Below are 27,499 nucleotides of genomic sequence, written 5' to 3'. Positions count from 1 at the left end.
TCAGTACAGAGTCTTTGAACTTCAAAGTCTGTCTCCTCTAGGAAGTAATAATAGCCTCCTTTTTTACAGTGCTCCTCAGGAGCTGCTCTGAAAACACAGTACAACAGAAAACAGTATTGTTAGTTCCAGCAAGAAGATAAAACTTCTAAGGAAAGGAAATACCTAGTCCAATTGTACCTAGGCAGTACTAGTATCTTCAGCAGATAGCAGTCCCTAACTTTCCAGCTCCAGCATATTGCTTACCTGCTAAATACACTGCTTGATGTTGAAAAGCAATCACCATTCTGTTGGAAACATGAGTGAGAACAAAGTATGTCAGTATAAAGAATATGCATCCTATGGGCTTAGGTTATGCTACAGAAATGTATATATACAGCAGAGTGATACAGAGGTCAGTGATGTAAAATCCTACTGGAGAAAAGACATAGGTAGTTTGTACTTCAGTATTTTTGGACACATTTAAATCTGGTTATCAGTGAAGGTCTTGAGTAGTTGCAGCTTGGTAAACTGTGTGTTGTATACTGAGAGCATTTTCCTTTAAGATATGCATTTGTAAGAACTGAACTGAGATAGTGATTGGTATTCTAAAAAAAATCATGTGTTGTTTTCTGTCAAATCAAAACTCAGCATTCTAGACTAGCTTTGGAATATAGCCAGTGGATGAAAACATGAACTTACTGTCAGCCAGTTGTGATATATCACAACAGTTTCAAAGAGGTTAAATTATATTAGAACTGTAGTGTTAGCTCCCCCTCTCTGTCACACCTCCTTCTAAATCCACTGAAAATATATATTTAAAAGCAGGAATGCAGAAAACTCATTTTCACCTAAAACTGAGGCTTTGAACTTAAGCCCCATGATATGTAACCCTACTTCAAATGCTAATTTTTACCTTCACTCAGTTACAGGCTTAGAAATTCTGCCTGCAGGAAAACATGTGAAAAGCTGTAAATAAAGAGATAAATCAATTTCAAATGGGATTCCTAAAGCGTGTAATGTGCTCAGACACAAAGCATGACCTGCAAAGGCACATGGATGAAGGAATGCCAGCTCCACGGTGTTTTTGAAAGCCAGGACGAAAGAAGGGGAGATGAAGGTCTCATATTTTTAATTCAGGTTATTTACTATTTGTCCTGCAATGGATTATAAAGGCAGCAACACTGGAAAAATGTGAATGCCACAGGTTACGTACCTTTCATTCCACACTTCTTAAATCCAATAACCGCATTGCACTATTTATGAAATGTGTACCTGCAGATCTAATTGTACAGTTCTAGCCTTAAATTAAATTAGTGATGGATAACTACAAACCAATACATCCAGGAATGAAAAAATGAAATACGCTTTCATGTTGCTGAGTTCTAAACAGAGCACAATAAACTAGGAAAAGACCTAAGGGTCACTGCAGACAGCAGTCCCAATAGGTAACAGAGCACTGAAAAAGGACAGGTTATAGTACTGTGCATTTCTCTATTTATTAGTGGCACAATGCCATGTGTTCTCTAAGGCTTAAGATCACTAGTTCTTCTCATAATCATATTTGTAATAAATCTTTAGCAAATATAGAAAGTGGCAGCTAATATTCAGTGTAATTGGGGAAAATAGGGAAAATATAGTCTCTATACTTCTGTATTTGAAGGACAACTTAAAGAAACTGTCCAATTTAATCTAAATGAGAGCTGAATAACCTTGAGGTTCATGTTCTTATTTTAGAGCAAATGAATGAGTTTCCAAAATGCTTTAAATTAAACAGGAACAAATCACTTTTCCTCCCAAACAAGACTGGTCACACAATGAGGATGGCAATATCTTATTCAGAAATAACAAACCGAGAACAACTTGATATATATAGACTAAACCTTGATCTACTAGTTCTTTTTTCCTACAATCTGTTTCTGTAAAAAACATTAATCTTAGCAACTTCCAGTCCCTGAGGACAGCTACTGCCATTCCTGTAAGTACTTTTAAATGATTTTCTTCCAATTTCATCATGAGTGAAACTATAAATACACAATTAAGGATTAACAGCACCATTCATTAGACATGACAAAGAAGCCTTACGTGCTGTTGTTAGAAAGAGACAGTCAATATTGCTGCCTATTTAAAATAGACCAAAAAAATCCTAGGTCTTGTAAGCAGAAATATCTGGGGTACAAAAGCTAATGAGTCATATGTAAATCTGTAGCTGACACCCATGTTAGATCTAAAAATACTTTGAAAGGTTTTAGATTAAATAAGATTTAAAGGGTTAGTACTCTTTTTAAGGGGCGTGGGGAAAAAAAAAAAGAACACTTTTTTAGCACAGCCGATGTCCAAGAAAAGAAGAAAACCTATGTAGTCAAAATTCTGCTCTTACTGTTTTCCTGATGCTAAAAAAAAATAATAATAAAATAAATAAATAAATAAATAAATAAATAGGCTCTATTGCTCTGCAAAATTACTAGATAAGCCACCAAACAGTTTTGGTTAGAGAAAAGTTGCTTGGGGTTTAAGTTATGTGACAAATGAACAAACTCTCTGCAGTACTGCTGTCCCAGTATCCCTGCATGACCTTCTGTGTAATCTCCATAGCTGCAGTGTCTTCACACCATCTTTGGGGAACAGGATGAAGCTTCCAAGTGAGATCTCCTCATCTAATTACTTAGAAAGCAAGTGTTGATCACACATGCTGATGAACATAAGATTAGACTCCCTTTATAGAACTTCAATAAATCATGTAGAATTCTTATGATTCTGAAATGTCAGCCATGGCTGGATGCAGTTTTCTTCCTTTCCTTCAATGTTTCTGCAGTGCCAATTCAAATAGACTGCAAAAACCATCATGCCAGCAAAGAAAACGGATGTTGGTCTTACAAGACTATGGATAATATATGCACAGCTTTCATTTCTTGAGCAAATCCTGTTGTCTATGGAGAAAAGATCAGTGGATTTTCCCCATTCCACCTTGTTGTGGACCTGGCGGGATACAAACTTACAGCGTAGTACTGTGGCCCTGAAGGCAGGGCTTGTTCAGAGGTCATTTTGAGACATGAATTCTCAGTGTGTTTCCACCAGAGGAGAAAATACGTAGCGCTATTAGCAGGTTGTCAGTATTGCTTGCAAAACACATGGCTGCTAAATGGTAATTACCACAGCATCAAGGTTCAGGGAAGATTTTAAGAATGATCAGTGTCTGGGCCCACTTTTTGAAGACATTTTAATGGTTATTTATGGCAATAATAACCATAAATTGAGTCTGGGGAAGAGTTTATACTATGCACTGGTTCTGATCTTTTCTAGGTAACATCATCTGTAGGAAATAACCATCAGCAATACTGTCCATCTGCAACAGAGACACACTTGGTCCTACCTAGTCAAGGACACAGGTATGCTTAAAGAATGTGAAGCAACTGTTCATGAATCCTGCCAAATGCAGGAGGTGCCATGGTCACCTCATTAGAGAAAATGGATTTTTTGTCTCTGCCTTCAGTGGGGTATAGATTTTACTCCAAGTATAATTCCATTCTCAGCTTTTAATGGGCACTGCAGTATGTAGATCTGCACTGTTTTTTTCTCCCTTTCTGCCTGCTTCCTGTACGGAGCTGTTGTAGTTTGTCTTTCTGTTAGGCACATGCTCTATGAAATACAGGAATTTATTAAACCACTCAATCCATCAATTGAAAAATAAAGAAGAGTTCATAATTTTTTTTCCGTGATGAATTACAGAGCTTGCTGGGTCTTCACCAGCTACTAGTGTATGGAATTTCCAGCAAGCTGTGCTTCGTTTAATATTTATGAGCAAAGTATCTGTACTGGGTTAAGTCTGTAATGGCAAAGCATATTTCATTTTTGCTTAAAGTAGAATGCCTATGACAATCCGTATGCTAAATGTGATGGCTACCTGCCATAATGTTACCTACACCATTCTGTTATAGACCTGCAGTGTTAGTCCTTCATGAATCACATTTACTATCTGTTGCTTATTAATAATGCAGAAAACTAAAGTGAAGAACTAGTGCAAGTAAACTGTCCACTGGTAACAGTTTTTTCTCCTAATGAGAATTCTGCAGCTATAAGAAAACTAACAGCCGTCTGTGCAAGCTTTCCCTTCTCATTCAAATTGGATATGAAATTCAAGCTCACCATGGGTGGCTGCAGTTTCACTGATGCAATCCTAACAGCTTTTTGAAATGGGACATTTATGGCAAGTCTAGCTTGTTCAAAAATTGTTTAAAATTTTGAATCACAAATATTTTGCTTCAGAATTTCTACAATTCATTCTAGTTACTCAAATATAATTTAATAATTTCTTATGCTAGCATAATTTTTATGTGAATAATTTTAATACTGTGGGTAGTATCATGCTATCAGTTTTCCACCTCTACAAAACAAAAATGGAGGCATTTCTGATCCTGGCTTGTATGAATATGCATGAATACCAGTAAAATCCCAGCTTGATTTCTCTCAATGTCTTTTTCAATGAAACTGATAATAGATGATAAAATCACAATGACTCCAAAACTAATTGTTAGTTTTTCGTAGATTCTTTAACAATAAAATATTTTCTTGTGTGCACTACATTTTAAACATAATTCTATTACTGTGTACATGGCATGAAATACAGAAGTGAAAAAAAATTAAGAATGAAGCATTCCCTTCCCTAAGAATTGTTTTAAAAGCAACGTCAATTCAGTTTTAGTTACTCAGAGTGATTATTCTCCAACTCCTGTTTATGCATCTGTAATACCTACAGGTCAAATGAGAGATTAAACTGTGTTATGCATCATATCTGATAAAGGAACATAAATGTGACAGATCTATCCCAAGAATCTCCCAGTCTCAAACGTTGAGAGCAGACAAAAAAATGCTCACTCTAGTGGTCAAAAATCTGTGTGTAACCAATAGCCCATGGTATTATTTCAAAGTAACCTCCACAAAAACCATAGAAATACCATGTATTACCATTTAGCCATTTAGCCTTTCTGAACTGCATCTCATATTTGTAAGAGCTGCAAAACACTTAGATAACAGAATATTTTAAAATCAGTAAGATTAATAGGACTAATCAAAGTTATGTTTTCTGAGGTCATGAGATTTTTAAGAGGCTTTTGTGTAGGACACAGGAAGGCATGCATCAGTGGCACCACAATGATAGAGACGCACCTATGTTTAATAAGGCACAAGGCAAGAACAAGTCAGAAAGAAATTAGAATGAGGAAACTTGTGTACCCAGAAAGTGTGCAACCATTAAACAGTTTGAACTTTCTCAGTTTTCATCCAGAAGCCTTTCAAATTTTGGCAGTTTTGATCTACAGCTAAGTGAACTTCTGCTTTATAAACAAGGATGGCAAATTAGTGGGAGTGCCCTGTTTAACTTGTCTACGTTTAGAACATCTTAGAAAAATGATTGAAGTACTGCAGACAGTGGAGAAAATTAAAATTCTGGCTCTACTTTCCAGTTTTCAGGTATTGAATTTTTAGAAAAGTTCCGATTTTTTAAGTTGTCAGCAGATTCCCTTCAGGGCCATATAAATCTTCATTTCTAAGTTGAAGAAAGGAAGCAGCAGGAATTGCTAACAAATGATCTGAATAAAGCTTTTGTCATGCTAAATAGATGAAGATGATATACTATGAATCAATGTATCTTTGAGCAAGCAGTCGAACTGAGGATTCCAGGGACTGAAATAGTCCTTTGGAAAGAAAAAGAAAAATACTACTTGTCCATCCAGGATGTAACTAATAAGGATAACGAATAAAAAGCACTTTTAATCACACTTTCTATAAAAAAAACACTTTTTGGAAGCTGCTTTGACTTCATACAGTGTCAAAAATTATAATCAATGGGTAAGTCTTGAATTTAAATATTGAAAAACCCCATAAATCACAGTGTACTAGGTTTAAGCCTTTCTTCAATTGTCTTCTCACAGACAATATTAGTTGAATGAGTCACAACAGTATATTGTAATTGTACTATTACAAATTGCCATATCTTCATCTTTGACATTCTATCAGTCCTCTGCAATGGGTAAAAATGAAGCTTAATAGCCCAGTATTTAAACTAGGAATCCACAACCTTGTCATTATTTTGGGTACAATAGTAAGCCTCTCTGGAACCAGTCAACCAAACGATGGGGAATCTTGGAGTTAATTACATCACCTTAGACAATAATTTGCTCTTTGTAGTGGTAGCTATCTCTTTCCACAGTTGGTTCTCTTTTTTGTTGAGTTGTGATGTCCCATTAATCACAGTTACATTTGCTCTGTGTCATGTTATTCATCATCCTTTATCCCTGCAGCTGTTTCCATCCTTTTGGACTCAGATAAACTGCTAATTTAAGCTAGTGATGTCCAACCTTGAATATCACAATGGCTTGTACCACAATGCTGAAGGTCAGCTACTGCATTCACACAGTCCAAGATTTTTAGTCACTACAATTACTCCACATCTCCTGCTCATTTGCTTGGATAGAGATCATGCTCATCTCAAATGAGTAGGTAGCTTTTTTGATGGATACCTGACACAGCAGATAATAAAAACACACCAAGTTTTTTCTAACGTCAAAGTATGCAGCTCCTTTTCTTCTCTCTTTTCCTTCCTTGTCTTTAATTCTTTCAATTTGATTAACTATATTTAGTGGACTGTGGGGAGTTAAGAAGAAGGAAGAAAGTTTTTGCTATTTTGCTGCTCCTTCAAGCATTCTTCCTTTTTCTTCAGTCACCTTACCTGATTATATGTGTCTCACGGGGGAGATAAATATTTGCATAAAATTAAAATCAGGTATAAAGTAGATAAAACTAATACCATACCTTAACAAATAGAAGAATTTCAAATAATAATTTCACTTGATATCTGTTTTACACAAAACAATTTACCTAAAATATTAATTTTTCACTACTATTTTTCAAGACAACAACAGACTGTTTCCTTCATTTGATGAGAATCAATATTTTTTTTTAGTGAGATGTGTATGAGAGGAGTATATGACATATTGTTATTGTCAGCCTTGTTTGCACTACTTCTTCTGTCTTATATTGTTCTTTCCTGGATGAAGATATTAATTCTCACCACAGATACCAACTATAGAATTGAAATTTTCTATTTTCAAGTAAAAACACTATGAACATATGAAAGCTGGGAGCTATTGGTAATGGGTGAATGGTTGGACTGGATGATCTTTTAGGTCTTTTCCAACCTTGGTGATTCTATGATTCTATGAAAGATGTATTATATACAAAAATCTTACAAACCCTTTGGTTTTGTCTAAATTGAGTTTAACGTGTGATTAAAAGTACGTGTTAATTACATTTTGATAAATCTGCTCATGGAGAGATTTGGATCCAACTTTTACAGCTTAACTGATGCATGAGGCAGAATATTTTGCCTTCTTAGATCAAAAGGCTCTTAGTCAGCATGTTAGCTAATATGCTTTCATACTAGCTCTTTAAAGTCTAGTCCAGACAAAACTTCAGAAACTGTCTTTTGAAATTGTTTTGGGTTTTTTTATTTCTTTTTTTATTGAAAGGTACCTTAAATTTCAGTGAAACCAGTGTTTTTCTGATGGTAAGCAAAAAGAACGAACTCCCAAAGAGGGTGGATTTTCCACCATTCAATCATCCACTCACTCAGGGAAACAGTTAACAGCCCTCTTTTACCCCTTTTCGACTTTGCGTATGGGCAACTTGCTCATAAAGCCTTCACGCTGTAGCAGCCGTGCTTTGCAAAGAATCATCTCATTAGGAGCTTTAATACTCACACATCAAGAAATGCCATTCACACAACTAGTGTATTTATTGCTAACTATACCTTTGGGACTGAACATTAAATGAAAGATAGGATATCACTTAAAAATTAAACAGACGCTTTGCCATAATATCTTTAGTGACAAATACTGATACATACTTCATACAGGGGATGCACACCACGTGTATTATCTGCTGCAGATTGTTGAAATCTGTTTTATATCAGAGTTGTAGAATCACAGAATCATTAAGACTGGAGAAGACCACGAAGATCACCTAGTCCAACCATCACCGCCATGACCTCTAAACCACGTTGATCAGTACCACATTTACAAGTGACGCTGTTTAGTTCACTTCTCTGTGTGTAGAGCATGCTGTCTCACCTATCTTATCAAAGGATGAGGGTGCAGAAACAATACTGTTAGGTAGAAAACTTCCCCTTTAATTTCTCCAATCCATTGTAGACTGACAGTTGCAGGAGACACAGTTCTGCTTCCCGCTAACCCCTTGACTTAATTAATTCTCCTGATTAGATGCTGTCTTAGGTTAAAATCATTTTACTTGCTTTTTTACTGTATGATAAAGGGAAGCCAGAATATATGGATAGTGGCACATAAATGATTTCAGACAAAGCCTGAAAGCCATCATCTACATTATCATGTTCCTCTGTCTCTTTGAGAGCACCTTCTGGGACACTTTGGAGGTGCAGGGAAGATGATCATCAAAATCATCATGGCATTTCAGCCTTCAGCATGACATTTTCCAGATAGAATGGACAGACTGACTTTGCTTTACCTATCCATTTAGTTTCAGATGCTGTTTCAAACCCTTTTACTTCTTTTGTTGGAAAAGATTCCTGAAAATCCACAAGTTCCTTGTGGCTCTGTGTGCAAGGCCTCCTTGTACTTCACATGGCCTTCCTGGCTGCCCTGAAGTCCTGATTGAGCTTCTACAGGGAAACATTTGGAAATCCTCTTGTTTTACAACAGTGTAGCACAGCTAGCAGTAGCTCTGTACATCAAGGCACATATTATCCAAGGCTCCTGCCAAAATCAAGGCTCTTATATGTATATTCACTTTCAAAAGACTTCTGCCAATGTGGAAATTTTTGTTTTAATTTAACTGCATCTTAGTCTCCCTGTTTTAAAAGAAGATATGTACAGATGCAAAATATTTAATAGAGATTAATTATTTACTTTCTTGATATTAGAGCTATTAAAAAGTTATATTTTTTACAGATTTATTGATTCTTTGTGCAAAAGACTAAAACTGTATGCAGTATAGAAAAATGTCATCAGGTATTTCTGTGAAAATTCCAGTATTTTATTTTTTAATACTGTACATTACTATGAGGTAAGGAACTAAAAAATGTAAAAGGAAGAAATTCTATCAATACAAAAGTGTAGATAAAGCATGACTTCACATGACATGTTCCCCTGGTTACATAGGATACTGACCCTAACTGCACATCTTGAGGACCAACCACAAATGCTAAGCATCCTCCTAAAATGTACATTCACCCACACACACACCCCTACACTTGCAAGAGATCAAAAGAAACAGGTGCATTTCAAGACACTCCTCTGCACTGTAGGATTCTGGCAGTTCTCTGTGGTTAATGCTATGTTTGTAAATGAGAAGTCTATTTTAAAATCTGTGTCATTGGCAAATTAAGAATTTGTGTTGAAAGTCAAGGACAAAGGTAATATAAATTGACAACAGTCTCCAACACAATTGCTGCTCATTAATTTGCATAATTTGTTTACTGTTAGGTGTCTCCCTTTTAAAATGTCTATTCAAGCCAGACCCTCAAGGCATAAACTGTAATGGTCTAATCTCTCCAAGGACATAATTTATACTCTTAAAGTCTCATAGTGAATAGCAGTAGGAAACCAACTAAATTAGATGTGCTCTGGAATTTCCAGGATTGATGGAGATTATATGTAAGTTTATGTCAGAAACAACTGCATAGCTAACATATTTCCTCCATTGATTATATCAAAAAGAGAAAAGAAGGGAGGGAGAAAGGAATAAAGGAAGCTACTGCCAACAAAATCCAATGAGGGAAGCTTTATTATATTAAAATAATACACTGATATTACTAGAAACAAGTCTAAATAATACAGGTTTAGGAGACTATCAATTTACATACTTAGGGCTTGATTTCTGCATCTGTTTTCTATGATCCAGACCAACAGTAAAGTATAAGTTTAATTGAAAGTGTGTGTTCAGAGTCCTGTCCTCTTACTGCAAACACCAGAGGACAGCTCTTGGATCTACTGTTAGTCCACAAGCCTTCCATGCTGTGCTTAGACAAGCCCAGAGAGTGAGTACCTAGCAGGAATGAGACCTTGATTACTGTTTCTTCTTCTCATTACAAATACTGACACAAAAAGGGAGGGGAAAGGGCTGTTTAGGAGGGTGGATAGTGATAGGACAAGGGGGAGTGGTTTTAAACTGAGACACAGGAGGTTTAGGTTAGATATTAGAAGTAAGTTTTTCACACAGAGAGTGGTGTCACACTGGAACAGGTTGCCCAAGGAGGTTGTGGATGCGCCATCCCTGGAGGCATTCAAGGCCAGGCTGGATGTGGCTCTGGCAGCTTGGTCTGGTGGTTGGCAACCCTGCACATAGTAGGGGGTTTGAAACTCGATGATCATTGTGGTCCCTTTCAACCCAGGCCATTCTGTGATACTGTGAAAAAAGTCAGCACGTGGTTATAAGGTCAACATATTTTCATTGCTAATTGCATTAGCAAGAGGAAAAAAAAAAAAAACGAGAAAAACTGGTTAGATTATGTCGTATAGGAGTCATAATATTTCATGGCACTCACAAATTTGTCACTTGAGACTCACTTTTAGTATTATGCTTTTCATTTTGTTTTTGGTAAAGATAATTTCTGCTTCACAGCTGTCTCTAAATCAATCAGAATGTATTTAGGATTTCCATCCCCTGAGAACTGTAAGTTTTATACTAACAGTCACATCGATATACAGTTATAATTGTCATATGTTATTCATCTACTGATGCCAAGATGTGGATGCTTTGAGAGAGCTAGATACCAACTTCAAAATAGAATTATTGCAAATTTTCTTTCATTTTTCAATTATGGCGGAGAAAATACATTCTGTTGAGTTAGCTGAAAGTTGACTGTATCACAAGAACTCACTGTATGCAGTTAATGCAAATGTGGAGTATGTGAAATAGATGCAGGTGAGATTATACTGGGATTCCTTTCAGTCTTCTGATAACGACATACACCACTCAGATCCTTAGTTATTTTTGTTAACAGTCAGTGACAACATATTACTGAATTATACATTTTGTTCATACTGCCTGCATTATTGCTTAAAATACCAAACCTGAGGAATTCTTCCAGGTAACGTGTAATTGCTGTTATCATATATATTGCGGCCATCAAAGGGTAGGCCCATGATACTGACAGGTAATTTTTGTAAAGGATGATATGGTTGACAAAGTTTTTATTTTTTTTCTTGAATCTAAATATTCAATAGCTGGCTCCACAATGAACCCATGTATTGCTGTGTGAATATTGAAACTGATCTTCAAAGGCGGTGAATGCTGGAAGGGTTAGGACGTAGGAGATGAATTATTAACATCTGAAATGAACAAAAGATGCTTTTTCATGTGCAGTAATAAGCATTAAATAACGAAGATGTCTGCAAGTCTCCATGCAGAGTTACAGTTAATGATAGGTATTGATACAGCCTTCTCCCAAGGCCTCCCTGAAATGTTTGCAAAACTGAGTTCACACATCCAGGCTGTGCATGATCTTTACAAAAAATTCTTAAAACTCTGAAGTGGACTTTGTAACGACGACAAACTGTGTAGAGGACTTAGGCAAAACAATGTTAAGGGATAGTAGAAATTGTAGGATGCTGACAAATTAGTACAAATGTGTTTAAGCTATGGGGTTACTGACATGAGGTTATATTAATACTGCAGGTGCTGAGCTAATTTTAAGCATACCTCAGAAATGCATGGGTAAGAGAAAACCAGTGTAAGTTTCTCCTTTCTCCTTTTTGGGGGAGAGGGGGTGGGGACAACATGACAAAAGAGGAGGGAAGGAGAGAGACTGTAATTGATGGCTTCTTTTGCCACTCAGACACCACTGTTTTATAATAAGGGTTTTTTAATAATAAGGTTCTGTGCAGGTGCATTTTTCCCCTCACAGTCAAGTTTCAGCATATTCCCTCCAGACATGAAACTCAGTGTGCCAAGGTCTGTGAGAGCTGCTTTTGGATCTGTATCTAACAGTTCTGCCCTGGAAGCTAAATTCCTATCTGGTCAGCCTGCCTTGAGAGAACATCTATTTTTCACTGCCATTTTCTCATCCTGGCAGGTCTAGACTTCTGTGAGGAGAAAAAAGAGACTCTATTGGCAAAGCCACATAAGGCAGATGGAAAATGTCCTTCCTATTGCCTAGGCAACAGTCACCTCCATTGCAAGGGGTCTCAATCTCATGCCTTTGCACTTGGATTTACAGCACAGTCTTCAAAGGTGTTTCATAACCGTTATTTTCAGCCATTATACCCAGTGGAAGTCGTAAATGACATAATTACTCATTATAAGTTTGTCCTTTTGTATTCGTAGGTGCCTTATACACTTCAATGCCCACGAAATAATAATACAAGAGAAATATTGTATGAAAGTCAAACCATACACTGGGTCATCTATTACTGATTTTCATACACTTATGCACAGAACTCTACCTCATTTAGGACACTGTTTATCACTGAAATGTTCTCATCTCCTTTATTCTATTTGAGAAGGAAAAAAATTATCAAAATGTCTTCTAGCAGTAATTTCCTTATCTTATCCTATCCTGCATGCTCCTGGCAGAAGATGGTGAAGTTAAGATAGAAACCCAAATATTAAAATATTATTCTTACAGCTATATTTCAAAATAATAATATTTTGATGGAATATCTTACAAATTACTATTGCCTTACATTTGAAGTAGGACTTCAAAGGATAATTCAGGACTGCTTGAAGCAGCCTATGAGTTCAACATCAGTAGCTACTCTCACAAAAGCAAACAAACACACAAAACATCAGTGAGGGCCATCCTGGAACTACCTCATAAGAAGTATCATCTTGGATTGAGATGTTGTGTTAGGCAGGATATGTCAGCTTTTACAATGCTACCCTTTAAGTTTCTTGTTTTAGATCAGGAACACCACAGACACCCAAAAAATCTTTCCTTAGGGGAATCTCCAGCAGAGATTGAGCATTAGGAAATACTACTTCTCCGGGAGAGTGGCCAGATGCTGTAATGAGCTGCCCAGGGAGGTGGTGGAGTCACTGACTCTGGAGGAATGTTTAGATGAGGGACATGGTTTAGTGGGAAATATTGGAGATAGGTGGACAATTGGACTGGATGATCTTAGAGGTCTTTTCCAACTGTGGTGATTCTATGGAAGTTCTAACAATACTTTTGAAAGAGCATTACAATGCAGCCCGTTGTGTTGATAATCCATGTACTAATCAGTCTCTAATTGTTGACACCATAGAGCGCAGCAGCTCTGAAGGGAAATTACTGGCACATAAGTTACTTCTGCTGGAAGCAGACTTAGCATTTAGAATGTTTTCTTCACCACTTTCCAGCTCATTAACCTTTTTGTATCAGGAAAAAAATACTGACATCCAGCCAGGATGAACTCATGAATCATTTAATTTGTTTCAAGTCTGCCCCAATAAGATCAGGAGAAAAAAAGAATGGAGTCTCTCAGATGTTTATTTTTAACTGGCTATCTTTAACACACATCTAATGATGACTTTTCTTTATTTTTGAGTTAATTTTAGTTTACATTAACAAACTGGTCTAATAAATAGAGGCATAGGCTTTACAGAGATAATACTGTATCTTGTCTCCTGATAATGCTCCAGGGATTCATCCTGGGCAATAGAGGGGAAAAAAATACTCCTGAACAAAACCCTCCATTCTGATGGCAGAAGCCTGGAGCTGGTATTCAAAGACATGCTCCTGGTTATAAGGAAGATTATTCACTGTCTTGTGGCTGGGAAGTATAACTCTCATGAAAGAATCCTGCTAGCATGTAAAGACAATGCAAAAGTCAGAGTGCCAAGAAACCTGATCATTTTTTACCTAGGAAAACATTGTTAAAGTCTAGTGTGAAATGGCATGGCAACTTTCCTCTATATGTGATCATGTATTTTTCAAGAGGCTTTAGGAATTGTAGGCCCTGACCTTCACAGTTCACTTAAATACTCTTAAACATATAAGCCTTGCTGTTAAAATTGAAGTGCTGTCTCCCAGACAGAAGGTGCATGAAGCTGGGCACCAGAAAAAATATTTTTCAAAACATGCGGTGATAAGTGGTTAAATTCTCGTAGCATGTGTATCTAAGCCAGTGTTTTTCCTGTTATTTGTTAGAGACAACGTCCCTTCAGCTTAGTCTCAGCAATGTACACTGTCATAGAATGACTGAAGTTGGAAAAGACCAGTAAGACATTCTAGTCCAACCATCAGCCCATCACCACCATGCCCACTAAACCACGTCCCAAGGTGTCATATCTCCATGTTTCTTGAAAGCCTCCAGGGATGGTGACTTCAATTCCTCTCTGGGCAGCTTGTTCCAATGTATTAATTGTTCAAATGATTTTTCCAGCCTGAACTGCCCCTGGTGCAACTTGAGGCCATTTCCCCTCCAGTCGCTAATTACCCAGGAGAAGAGGCTGATCCCTGCAGAGGGCAATGAGGTCTCCCCTGAGCCTCCTTTTTCTAGACTAAACAATCCTGTTTTCCTCTGCTACTCCCCATAAGACTTGTGTTGCAGACCTCTCACTAGCTTTGTTGCTCTCCTCTGCATACACTTCAGGGCCTCAATGTCTTTCTTGTAGTGAGGGGCACAAAACCAAACAGAGTAATTGAGGTACAGCCTCACCAGAGCTGAGTACAGAGGGATGATCATCTCCCTGCTCCTGATGACTACACTATTTCTAATACAAATCAGAAAGCTGTTGGCCTTCTTGGCCACCTGGACACGCTGCTGGCTCATGTTCAATATTATAATTAATGTGCTCTGAGAATATCTACACAGTCAAGCTGTGGACTGATGGATAAGAATGGACCTTAGATTGTGACAGTGATTTAACAGCAGCAAAGCATTACAGTGCAGGTCTTTGTAGGCATTTAAACACTTGAGGAGCTGAAGACCAAAAACGTTCAGGAAAGTACTTAGTACCTACATGTTCCCAATATATAACTCTCTTCTTGATTCAGAGCATTTAAGCCCTCTACTACAGAGCATTTAAGCCCACTACTAACGGGTCTCATGTCATTCTGAGCTTGCACCTTTTCCCATGGAACTATCACTGCCACTGGTGGTAGGAAAGGACAAAAGGTGACAGCCAGACTGCTGGGTGGAATAACATGAAAAATCCCTCCTACATTTCACATACATTAATGTAGAAATATTACCTAGCCACAGAGAATTGACAGGATTCACTGCCTGCAGGTTTTAATTTACAGCATTGCCACCAACTTGTCAAGTCTGAAGAAAAGGAAAAGACACAAGGGAATTATTAACTTTTTTTTGTAAGTGGTATCAAGATTTGAATAGCTTAAAAGTTAAAGAAAAGGTACTTCGATATTGAGAAGTGAAGTATGCTTATATGTTAAGAAACATGACCAAATTTCAGTTTATTGATCTTGTATTAAGAAACATTTTGTTTTGAGTCAATAAAGGAATTCACTGAGTTTCAGAAAGAGTAAAATACTTAGAATATTATTCTGCTTTTTCTCAGGAGGGTTTTATTCTGCACTTATAGCAAGAAGAGGCAGAGGAGTTGGACAGATGTGACAGGAAAATACACTGAATAAGGTTTAATTTTATGGGGCTTTAGGTGCCTAATTCCCACAGGTTTCTCAGAAAACTGTTTATTCAATAAATGCATTCAGTAAGTTCAGACCTCCGCACTAATATATTTTAAAACTATGGACCATTAGATCATCTACCTTGTCTGCTTGTATTATACCAGCTATAAAACTTCATCTAGTAGCTCCTTCAGTAAGCTCAGTAGCTTGTGCTTTGCTAATACACCTCTTTTCGGGAAAAAAAGTCCTTTCTGAAAGCATCAAGTGACAAGATCTAACAGTTCCCTTGATATGTATTCTGCTTATTAACCATTTCCATTGCTCATTTACACCCTTCATTTCTCAATTGAATTTGTGCAGTGTCAGTATTCAGGCTTCAGCTCTTTTTTGCCTTTTTCCACCATTATACCAAACAACTTTTGGGCACTAAGCTTTATCTTGGAGATATTGTGTGATTTTAATAGTTTCTTTAAAATATATATATAAAATTATATTTACTTATATTAAAATTATTCTCAGTTTATTGCTTGAATGATTCTTTTACTGTATTTTAGGAACAGAATATTTATAAAAGGTGATCTTAACCTGCACTTTCTTCAGAATGCACTCAGAAAAGCCAATACTTTTGGTAACATGCTTGTCAGCAACTTGCTTATCACTTCTGGATAAGCAACTTTGGAACATGCAAGCACTGAAGATATGTGCAAACACTCCTGGAGCAACTCCTACCAAGTGGCTGTTCACAGATATAGTCAAAACACTTCAGGAATATTCTTAAAAATTAAAAACAAACAAACAAAAAAGCACAGAGAAGGACTAAGGATGCTCTCAAAATAGTATGTGGCACTTTTTCTTATGTTTTCTGGACTGTTCAAATGCTCCATTTGCTTGTTTTGTCCTGAAGATTTGCTCCAGCCATGAGAAGGAAAGCACTGAGATGGCACTCAAAGAGCTCATTCAGACTTGAGATACTACTGCCATTACTGTGCTCTGAAATAAGATATTCTGTGACAGTCCTGTCACTTGGTAACAAGAGCATCCTACCTTCATCAGCAAGGAGTACTGTCAGTGGGAGACTTCCTGAGAATGCTTTAGGAAGGGGGAAATGTCACTACTGGTTTTGATGATTCTTTCCCCTTTGTAGCAATGCCTTCATACCTTCTATATTAATTTTGTGCAGGACACGTTTTGAGAGTTACCACAGGGAAAGCCCAGAGCAAGTTGAAGAAATCATAAAACCACATTGCAAGCAAGTTTTTTTATAATTTCAGAACAGCATGATTTCCAGTTTCAGAAAAAGCTTAAACCATGTGAAAAAACAATTTCAGAAACAAAATTTGAACATGTGACAGTAAAGCTGCACTTCAGTAAAAATTCCATGCTAAGCTGCAAACTAAGCATGAATTAGATGATGATGCATGTATGTTTTCCTCTATTAAGTTACATTTGTCAGAAAGATTTTTTCATTTCCATCCTCTACAAGCTACCAAGTCTTTAAGTGCTATGGAAAATAATGTGCATGATGGAAGAATTTCTGCCACAGGCTTCTCTAGTTACTGCTTTTTTAGTTCTTTTCTCTGCTCTTTCCCATCCTTAGCTGCCACCTGGCACTCTTCCGTTAGCACTGGAAAAGCATGCCTAGCTTGCCAACAACATTGCTTGAGTGACAGGCTGAGAAAATTTAGGCACTTCACAAAAACATCCTTTTCCTCTGGAGAAAAAAAAGAAGAATTTGACATCTCCATATTTCTTGGGGTTCTGATGTAAACTCTTCTCTATGGAGCATAAGGCTATGGGGAGTGATTTACTCTAGCAGTTCTGAGCAGGTTTTATTCATACTTTCTGAAGCAAAAGTGTTAGTTTTCCGTCTTTTTTTTTTCTTTTTTTTTTTCCAAATACTATTCCTCTGCTTTTCCAAGGCAAGTTTAGAATTTTGGCTTTCTCATGTTAATGAAGTTTTCTATTCACAAAAGATTAAATACACGGAACTCCTGGCAATAATAAAAAATAATCATTATTCTTTAACCCAAGAATTTGCCTTCAACTACTAGATGCCTATATTTGTACATTATAGCTTGTTAACTTAGGCAGAGATGATCCTTGGCATTTTTTTTAAATTTTCTGTTGAAAATTGTCATTTCTTAAAGTAAAGTTTTTGTATTTGCCAAAATACATCAAGGGCAAGAAATTATTTCTTAAAGTGAAACTGATCCGTTTTGGGCACCTCAGAACAGAAAGGACATTGAGGTGCTGGAGCAGGTCCAAAGAAGGGCAACAAGGCTTGTGAGGGGCTTGGAGAATGTGCCTACAAGGAGAGACTGAAGGATCTGGGGCTGTTCAGTCTGGGGAAAGGGAGGCTGAGGGGAGACCTTATTGCTCTCTTCTAATACCTGAAAGGTGATTACACCAAGAGCAGGGCTGGTCTGTTCTCACAGGTGACAGGTGACAGGATGAGGAGAAATGACCTCACATTGTGCCAGGGAAAGTTTACACTGGGTATCAGGAAAAACTTCTTTACAGAAGAGGTTGATAAGCACTGGAATAGGCTCCCCAGGGAGGTGTTTGAGTCACCATCCCTGGATGTGTTTAAAACCCATTTGGATGTGGTGCTCAAGGACATGATTTAGTGGAGGGTTGTTAGAGTTAGGGTAGTATGGTTAGGTTGCGGTTGGACTTGATGATCTTTAAAGTCTTTTCCAACCTGAACAATTCTATGGTTCTATGATCAGATCCAGAATAAGCTTTTCTTTTCTTTTTTTTTTTAATCAAAAATCACAAAGTCTGTAGCCAAATTTTTACATACATCATGTAGGTAGACACATGATGGCCTATATCCCAAACTCCTGGTTTGTTTCATTCAGGACAAGACTTGGAGGCCAAGTTTCCCACCTTAGAATCCTGTATTTTCGACTAGGGAGTACCTTCTGATGTTTTTTAGAGATTTTTTTTTTCCCTCAAATTATTTTAACCCCATCTTCATGCATAATGGAAAGAAGTTTTAAAAATCTTCACTCTTTTTGTTGATAGAATAACTGCTTTCTGAATTATTCTTGGGAATAAAAAAATCCATGATAGCAATCCAAAAAGATGTCCTTGTAAAAGGTAGTTCTATGCCTCTATGAGAATTGACTGTACTTACTGTACATTGCTGTAAACCAAAAGCCCATTGCTTTTCCTATGTTCTGCAGTGGAGTTGCACTTTCATGATAGTTACTGAATGTGTTAAAGCCAGAAAGTCCTCACTGAAAGGTGAGGACTCCTATTTCTCACAAAAAATTTTGCAAGACTATGTTAGGTTTTATAAAATATCTGTCCCTCAAAAGCTATTTTAACTATGAAAAACTATGAATTTACAGTCTTTGTGAAGAAAAAAGAAAATAAAAATCCAGTTTCTAAATTTCATTCTCTCTGCTGTATTAGCTTCTTTTAAGACCAAAGTACACAGGCTTCATTTTTGATGCTTTCATCCAAAATTCAAGGTGATCTTCCTAGATTCAAGGGAATCAATGTAGATTTATACTGATATGCTTTTTTTCTCCTGCATTCTGATTAAAAGCTATTCTGAACTTAAGCGGTTGCTTTTACCTCTTCCACTGACTTCACTCCATTTAGCAGTTGTGTGAATCTGTCGGTAGTTTTCATAGATCTAGTTTGTAAACAGACTGCTCAGGTTAACAGCAGAGGAATTAGAAAAATGGATAAAGAAAAAAAAAGAATAGGGAGGGCAAGGGAAATGAAGGCAAAGCAAGGGACAGATACTGAGCTCATGTATACCAGCATAAATTAGTCCAGAATAATTTGAGGCAGAGGTTAGCCTGCAATCCCCAAGTGTTAAATACCCATTTCCATGTGACACTTAGCTTCCAAACAGCTCAGAATTAGGTGTTACTGCCTTGAAAGCAAGGCCAGTGTTGTGGGAGTTTAATATTTTTCTTATAATAAATAGCTATTTGGGGGGGATAAAGACATCACTCCAAAACTGCTGAAGCCAAGTGGAGGATTTCTACTGGCTTTCATAACTACTGGGCACAGCCCATCTTTCTACAGGTATGTGCACCTTGAAGAGAAACTGCTGTGCTATATCTTCTGCATGAAATTTTTTTTTTTTTTTGGCTATTAACTCAAGTTTTGGGGCAGTTGCCCTGATGATGGCTGGTCTAGTTTAATAAGACCCTGCAGTGTTTAGCTGAGAGAAACAGTTATGTCTCCAGCATTCCTGGGGGTTTGTTTTGCCAGGAATTCCTGCTCACACAACTGATTTCAACATTCCTCTTTTAAGACAGGAACAAACAACCGAACCTACTGAGAGTACCCTTTGTCAGAGCTTGGTAGTGCTTTTCTAATAAAACACAGATGATTTATAATATGTCCACATGGGAGACATATTTGGCATATGAAACAGTTGCAGTGCAATATTCTTGGGTGCCAGAAAGAGGTTTCTTGTGATTTTACAACAAAGATCTTCTGTTACTGCTCTGAGCATTCACGGAACTTTTCTGTGCAGCACCAGACAGTAAGATATTCTCACTGGTGAATAGCCACAGCTTGTTTCTTGGGGTGTATAGCAAACCCACAGTAATTCCAACTGTTATGTCATGATCCCCTAGAACCGCTGGCAATCCAAAGAGCAACAGGGTACCAACAGCCACATCCATGCTTTGTCTCAGTAGCTGTATAATTAAGGCCTGGGACTAGGTTTTGGGAGCCAGAAAGTCTTACTTGTTCAGTGGAGGCATCACCAGGAAAGTGGTGACTGCCATAGTGCTCCAGGAGGGCACAGCTTTCAGCACCACCAGATCTGCTGGGCAATGACTGCCTATGACAGGCAGTGAGCAATTTCTTTCTATCCCAGTCTTACTCTTATCCAACCATCAGCTAAACCATTAATTTTTAAGTCTCTCTATGCTCACATCATGCAGGTTGACTGCAGAGGAACCAATAGCTTGATGCAGACTATTGCCTCATAATCAGAGGGAGGAGCCACCACCAGATAAGGGGCAATCCTCAAACATGCAGTGTGGAGGACCTAGAATAAGTATTACTTCTTAATTCTCCTCTTTTTTTTTTTTTTTTTTTCCCCCCATACTTTAAATGCCACAGCATTAATTCCCCTGATCCCTCCATATTTTTATATTTTAACTCTTTTTTTATCCTGACTGAAACCAAATTTCTGATGATCAGAAGTCAAACAACATCCAGGTGAACAGTTAATTCTACTTATTGTTTGTGCAACTGCTGCCCACAACAGCGTCTGGTGAAATTAATAACTGTAAATACACGTGTATCTATACTTGTATGTTTGACCTCACTGAGGTCTTTTTCATCTTTACTTTGTTGTCTTACCCTTTCTTCAGTCACAAGAGTTTTGTAGCAACAAAACGTTTCCAATAGGAGCAGATCTTAAAACTGGAAGAACCATGCATCAGTCATTCCCAGTATTAAAATCCATTTGAAATGAGCTTGAAGGAAAACACTTGCAATGCAGGCGAGTCACATTTCTTAAGTAAAACACAGGCAAACAGGCTTTATGACACATAAGAACTCCTGCTGACAAAATTGCTTTTACTGTGTTCACCCAAGAGAATGGGAAAAAAACAATCCTGTGGGAGAAACAGCATTGATCACTTTAGCCAGTTTCATAAGCTGTGTGTTTCATATACTATATGTGTTGCTCTCTTCTCCCTATTTACATAGAGAATTTACAGAATAAAAAATAGTTTTTCCAGCTTTCTGAGAAGGAATAGAAAGGCCACACATTTTAAACATGAAGCTCACATAAGTGATGTTCACCTCTGATGACTACAGGGCTGAATATATTTTGCATAGCATTTCAAAGCATGGCAACAAACCATCAGAAACAAGCCAATTACATAGATTAAATCAGAATAATGGGGAATAATACATTACAGTCCATTTAAATTCTAATTACATCAAAACTGTTCTTTGTTACTCATCAGTATTTGAATAGGAGCAGTTTATTTCCCTACGTACAACAAAACCACAATGAAAGGAAAACATCAGTCCAAGTGAAAGAGTACTCACAGTTGGCAGAATAACAGCTCAACACAGGCAAGTCCAGCAAGTCTCAGGTAAAATATGGCAGAGCAACACAGAGGCACCTTCAAATGAATCCTGCTTCCACTTGTTAATCAAACTTGGGTGTACTCAGCACTTCCCACCCAAATCATTCAAGCATTTCATCAGTCAATCCAGCTCGTTCCCAGCTCTCTGCATAAAACAAGTGTCAGAGTGTTTGTTTTCCCTTATGGGCTCAAATGAGCCCAAGCAATCACTTATCGTCCTTAGGTGACTCTGACATGCTTTAGCTAATCAGGCTATAGCAAGAGTTCCACTTTCAACAAATTAAATGTATGAAGGATGCAGAATACGTGTGATTCTATTTATAATACCTGCAACAGCTAAGAAATGGTTGTACTCCAGCATTTACAAAAATAAAACACTGGGCTTTATCAGTTTGCTTCGTACACCTTTATTACCTGTCAGACTCACAATGTCTTAGTCACATGACAATTAAAAGTACAACTGACACTGAAATATTTCAGCTACTGTCTTAATTCAAATATTTGCTACAAATACTTGCTGTATAAGAAGTCAAATGTTGTCCAGAGAATAAGCATTTTACAGAAGCAAATTCACAGTGAGATTTCTGTATAGAATATTTTATGTATAAAAAGGGAAATAAAAAATATCTATTGTGACCAGATTAGAATATAGCCATGAGCTCTTGAGTCTATTTTCAAATGCCTTCAAATCTGAGCTGTCAGTAAAACAGAGGAAACATTTCATGAGAGACTTAGGAGATGCTACTTCACGGTCAATTTTATTGCTTTGCTTTTTACTTTAAATGTGCTTCTTTTACTTATACATGTAAGAAACATCTTAAAGCAGGTCTTTCATCATATTTATTTGAAAAATAAATAGGGAAAGGTAGCATGAGTAATAAAGTTTTAATATAATTATACTGCTGAATTTTGAGGTAAGAAAGTTTTATTTGAAAAATACACATCCCTGCTGATAATTTATCTTGTAAGAAGATGTGCTCAATTCCACTGCTTATTTTTAATAAACCCTAAAGTTAAAATAGTTTTGTAACTCACCATTTCAACATTTAGTGTTGTTACCTGAAGTACATGCCCCTGACAGTCACAGAATCATAGATTTATTAAGGTTTGAAAAGACCACTAAGATCATCTAGTCCAACATCAACCCGTTACCATTATGCCCACTAAAGAATGTCCCTCACTGCCACATCCACGCATTTCATGAAAGCCTTTGAACTGAGAATTTGGGATAGGTATTTTGTTGTTGTTGTATTTTTTTGCACGACACTAACAGGAAAAACTCTTTCCTAAGTTGTTTCAAATACAGACAAGACTGCAGAAGGTTTAACATATCTGTTAGGTGTTGGCAAAATTTTGGGACACTTCTGTAATGCAGTAACTTGCTGAATTTTGTCTCAATTTCCTATAGAACATCTCCAACTCTGGCTGAAATTCATTCTAAGAATGCTCATTTGGCTTCAAAAATGTACTAAATGGCACTTAAATTTGCATCTTTTAAACAAATATTCTCAGTGTGCATAGCACCCTTCCTAAAATTCTACAAAAGACTAAATTCATAGGAGAATCTTGGGGATTTAAAAGAGATAAATTTTAGATGATCTTCTAATGCAGACCTTTCAAAGTAGCTGCCTCAACACAGGGATATTGCTCAACAACTGGGGGCTCAAAATTTCCTTTAGTAGAGATTTAGCTTGTCAATGTTGTAGATATTGCTGAAAGAAAGGGTAATTTAAGCTGCATTTCTTGTTACCATCCTAATGTCCTCAGAGATTCTCAATCCTAAACTCTTTCTGTCAATTGCCAGAAGCCCATCAAGTTGTTTCACACACAAGAGGAGCTGTTAGTCAATAGTTCAGCAGTGGGATCACTCACCGGGAGCACAGGAGCAGAACGCTGCATGTTGTAGCTGAGCAGCATCCTAGTATGGAAAATTTCTCGCACACACTTCTCAGAGATATCCCACATCACCCAGAAAATAGACTGCAGAAGTTCTTTACCATTCTTTGCAGTTAACATTGCAACACAGCTAGCCCTCCTCCATCATAGCAAATAGAAACAAAACTTCCATCATTTCTGCCTTTACTTTTTTGGCCCCTCTCCCCCAGACATAGCTCCCTCAGGTTAGAAAATACTGATTCAGTGGTCAGAACAGAAAACTAATTGACACAGAGGTGGGAAACCAGCTCTCATTCCTTCAAGAAATTATCCTACACAAAACACAACAGCCTTAGTAGGATTACACTCTTGTTCTAGGCTATATTTCATGTCTAAGCATATCTTTTGGTTTAGGACCTTTGGCTAAACTAGAAGAATATTTTGTGAACCTTGGCAGGTCTTAGGCCTCAGTCACCTGCCAAGTATCTCAATGCTTTGAAAACTTCACTGGCTATAACAAAGCACCAACAGCTTTTCCAGAGAAAAGATAGTGCAGAGGAAGTTTTATGCACCTGTAGAGTTAGCTACTAATTTTATTCATGACAATGGTGTCTATAAAATTAACTAGCTGACCTGTCAATATGCTCCAAATGTCTCAATCAAGCACTTATAAATGAGAGACCAGAGCACTACTACTGCAATTTGTGCACATGAAAACTTCATCTTCATTTAAATGCTTAAACATATCTGAAGAATGTTACTGTATGACTTCTTCCCTGAAGATCCACATGATAGCGTTCTTCATTGCATAATTTGCCTGCACTTCCCCAGTGACTGATATAGGAGATGTCCGTGCCCAAGACATGCTCCTCCAAGTGAGGCTGCACTGTTTGGCAGTGATTGAGATGTCTGGAATAAGAAAAAAAGACTCTATCAGCAATACAATACTCATGACACATTCTGTCTTCACAGCATCCCCCTTCTCCCCCCCCCACCAAAGTCTCACAGTGAGCGATGCAATTAAAATTCTGGAATTGCAGAGGTGGTGATTGAATGCTCAACTTCTCATTTTCTCTGGCAGCTACTCAACTCCTTTGTCCAATTATGGCAGGAACCAAATGAATTGCAACTGAAATAAATTTCCCCCAGAGCATTTCCGTTTTATCAATACATGTTTCAGGTTCTGAGAACACATTAGCAGCATTGCATCTTTCATGGCCATTATTTCAAATCATTATTTTCTTCTGAAAAAGAAATTACACTCAAAGAAACATGAAAAATAAGTTGCTTTGAACAACCTGTTTCTATCTCTTGCAAATGAAAATTCAGCAAGATCAACAGAATCACAAAAGTTTTGGACATTTGCTTACACTTTTAATAAATCTTACATAAATCATACCCACTGCTTTCTCATTGTTTTGAAAATAGCTTAAATTGAGCTTTTGACAAAACAACTGGTATAATAATTACTGAAAAAAATCACAATTATTTTCATAAGTAGGTTGTTTATTTTAGAAGCATCATCCATAATTTTTCAGTATTTGTAGGAACGATATTTTTGTGTCTTCAACGTGTGCACATACAGACACAATGTCTGAGAAGCTGGCAAAGAAACCCAGATTTAAGTCCTGTTAAAAAGAATCAGAAATAACAGTCTTATGTACTTTACTGAACAGAAAGGAGATACATCCATGCTTTTACACATGAGCAAATACTGTGAACCTGGAGCAAAAGCAGAACATATCAGTTACTTACAGTATCATCATGCACAGGGAGAAGTGGCGTCTTGGTCCATCAAATTCAGTTCACTATGGTTAATTACTTGTAATACAATCTCCTATAAACCTGCAAAGGTCTGTCCTAAAGTGATTTATAATTTTTTGTCATAGTATCTCTACTAAAAATGTGGTCTATAGTTTCTACCCAGTGATGGATAGAAACTTTCTTCTAATTTCCACAATAGATGCATGATGGTAAATCAAATTTGATTTTGTGTTATTATGCCCTTTTTTTTTTTTCAGTTATCCTCTTGTTTTTCTTTTAAACGCATTATCAAGATTAAGCATATGACTCCTGCTACACAACAGCTGCTCCGAAAGTAATGCCTACTAACTTACTGTGTTGGCCCATGATGTTAGAGATGGATGTTGGTAGTATGGCAGTAAAGGCTTAACCTTCCCAATATTCCATTACATTTTGTTGCTGTGCAGCAGAAAGGTAGACTGACAAAATGGTGTCGGACATGAAAGTGCATCTGTAAGTAAAGGTGTGTCACTGAATTCCTTCATGTGGAAAAAATGGCACCAGTTCACACAGTTTTCAACTAAAAAAAAACCAAGATAATTTTTTGTCTGTCTTACGTGATTCAGGAGCCCTCAGTTTAAATCATATCCTGCTGGCCCTGTGCTGGGTTTCATATTCCAGTCTTAAATATCATCAATATTCCAGTTCTGCTTGTAGCTTAGATGAGTCCTGAACATCAACAAGTTTAATTAAACTTACTTCTTGTGCCACTTTCATTTTCAAAAAAATAACATAAAATCAGTACTAAAGATTATCTTAAAAGGACTCCATGAGCCTAATGGTTCTTTGGTGTCAGAATTAATTCTTTTCCTTGTTTTTCTCCTAATCTGTGCCTTCATGCTTTCCTCAATCATTTATTTTTTATTACTGTATGAAGCTCAGGCTTAAGTTCAGATCAGCATTTCTCTAGAGCAGAAAATCATTTTTACCAAGGATACTCATCAGCTTAACCTGGTAAATCTGTAATGCATTTTATCTCCATATTTTCATTTATATCCATAGCCTTAATGATTCTCTCATTTCAAGCGTAGCCTGTATTTACTGAGTTAGACTAATGGATCTGTAGTGCCTTGATGGCTTGCTTATCTTGCTTTTAACACAAATGTTCTATTTGTTACTCTTCAGTCACATGGTAGCAATTTAAATAAATGGCTAGGGTAATTTAAATCCTTTATAGCTTGACTTGTGGTTTCATGTGCTAAATCTTTCAGTATCCTAGGATAGAGATATCTAATCACCAATTCCCTGTTTAAGTATCTAAATTCCTGAGCCTTAGTTTCTCCTCAAGGTTTTCCCTTTCACTTCCCCAGCCATCCTGCCTTCACACCATTTCTATCATCACCTTTAATGTCAGACAAATTATTACTCCACTCCTGGGGATAGCATTAGGTTGTTTCCAACCTTGGCTTCATCTTTATTGTTGAGCTGTCCACTTCTTCTCTTGTTCTCGTTTAAACTCGGAGCATTAAGGATCTCTGGATGCTTATTTTCACTTCCTGGAAAAGCCTAAAGGAGATTTTGTTTCTTTGTTTGCTTTCAACATTTTTTTAGATAGCTCAGTACCTCCTTATCCCAAAGACATGACTTTGCAAACCAGCTCTGTTCCCCTTTGTTCCCTGGCTCACTGTCATTTGAATTATTTTAATGCTTAGAAATTATTCATTGGTCTTAGCTCTTCCTAATGGAACATCAAAGCTAAAGTCATTACTGAAGTTTCTCACCTGAAAATGAAACATTAAATAATGTAATGACTTTTTGAATGAGTTCTAAAATAATTTAGATGGCTAAGAAGGAGGCAATAGAAATTCACTAGAAATTCTACCACACTGTATCTCCTTAAACCATAGCTAAGAGCAAAATAAATGGATATGATTTCTAAATTTTGCATCTAGATTTGGATTTGATGTTTCAGTGTGGCCTGGATAAGGGTGTTTTTTTCGTGGTTTGGGTACTGTGCTCCTAATAAGTAGCAGTCAGTTAGCCTGAGCAGCTATTTTCACTAAATTATGAAGAAAAAAAAAAAAAGGCACAGAATTTTTTAATTCATGGTATGCCTTGGAGGTCTCTCGCACACAAATGAATACATTCAGTATGTTTTCCTCTGTGTTAATCCTTAGTAGCTTTGTTGTGCCAAAAAATTCCTCTGGTCTCTGCTGAA

General features: G+C 37.1%; 1 long non-coding RNA gene across 3 annotated transcripts; it reads right to left on the bottom strand.

The window, feature by feature from the left end:
• Nucleotides 1-243: 243 nt before the first annotated feature.
• Nucleotides 244-21,139, bottom strand: LOC149918283 (uncharacterized). Of its 3 annotated transcripts, none has more exons than XR_016466513.1 (4): nt 20,300-21,139; nt 19,166-19,226; nt 15,185-15,257; nt 244-284 (listed from the first exon to the last, which is right to left on the bottom strand). It is a non-coding gene; the product is annotated as an uncharacterized LOC149918283 (long non-coding RNA). The 3 variants fall into 3 exon arrangements; XR_016466512.1 differs by lacking the exon at nt 244-284 and adding an exon at nt 11,194-11,339; XR_016466511.1 differs by lacking the exons at nt 244-284; nt 15,185-15,257 and adding an exon at nt 18,989-19,068.
• Nucleotides 21,140-27,499: the final 6,360 nt, after the last annotated feature.

The sequence above is a fragment of the Phasianus colchicus genome, chromosome 4 (assembly GCF_987193195.1).
Source record: "Phasianus colchicus chromosome 4, bPhaCol1.hap1.1, whole genome shotgun sequence".
Lineage (NCBI taxonomy): Eukaryota > Metazoa > Chordata > Aves > Galliformes > Phasianidae > Phasianus > Phasianus colchicus.
Note: the sequence above shows the minus strand (reverse complement) of the source record. Positions and strands in the feature narration are given on the sequence as shown.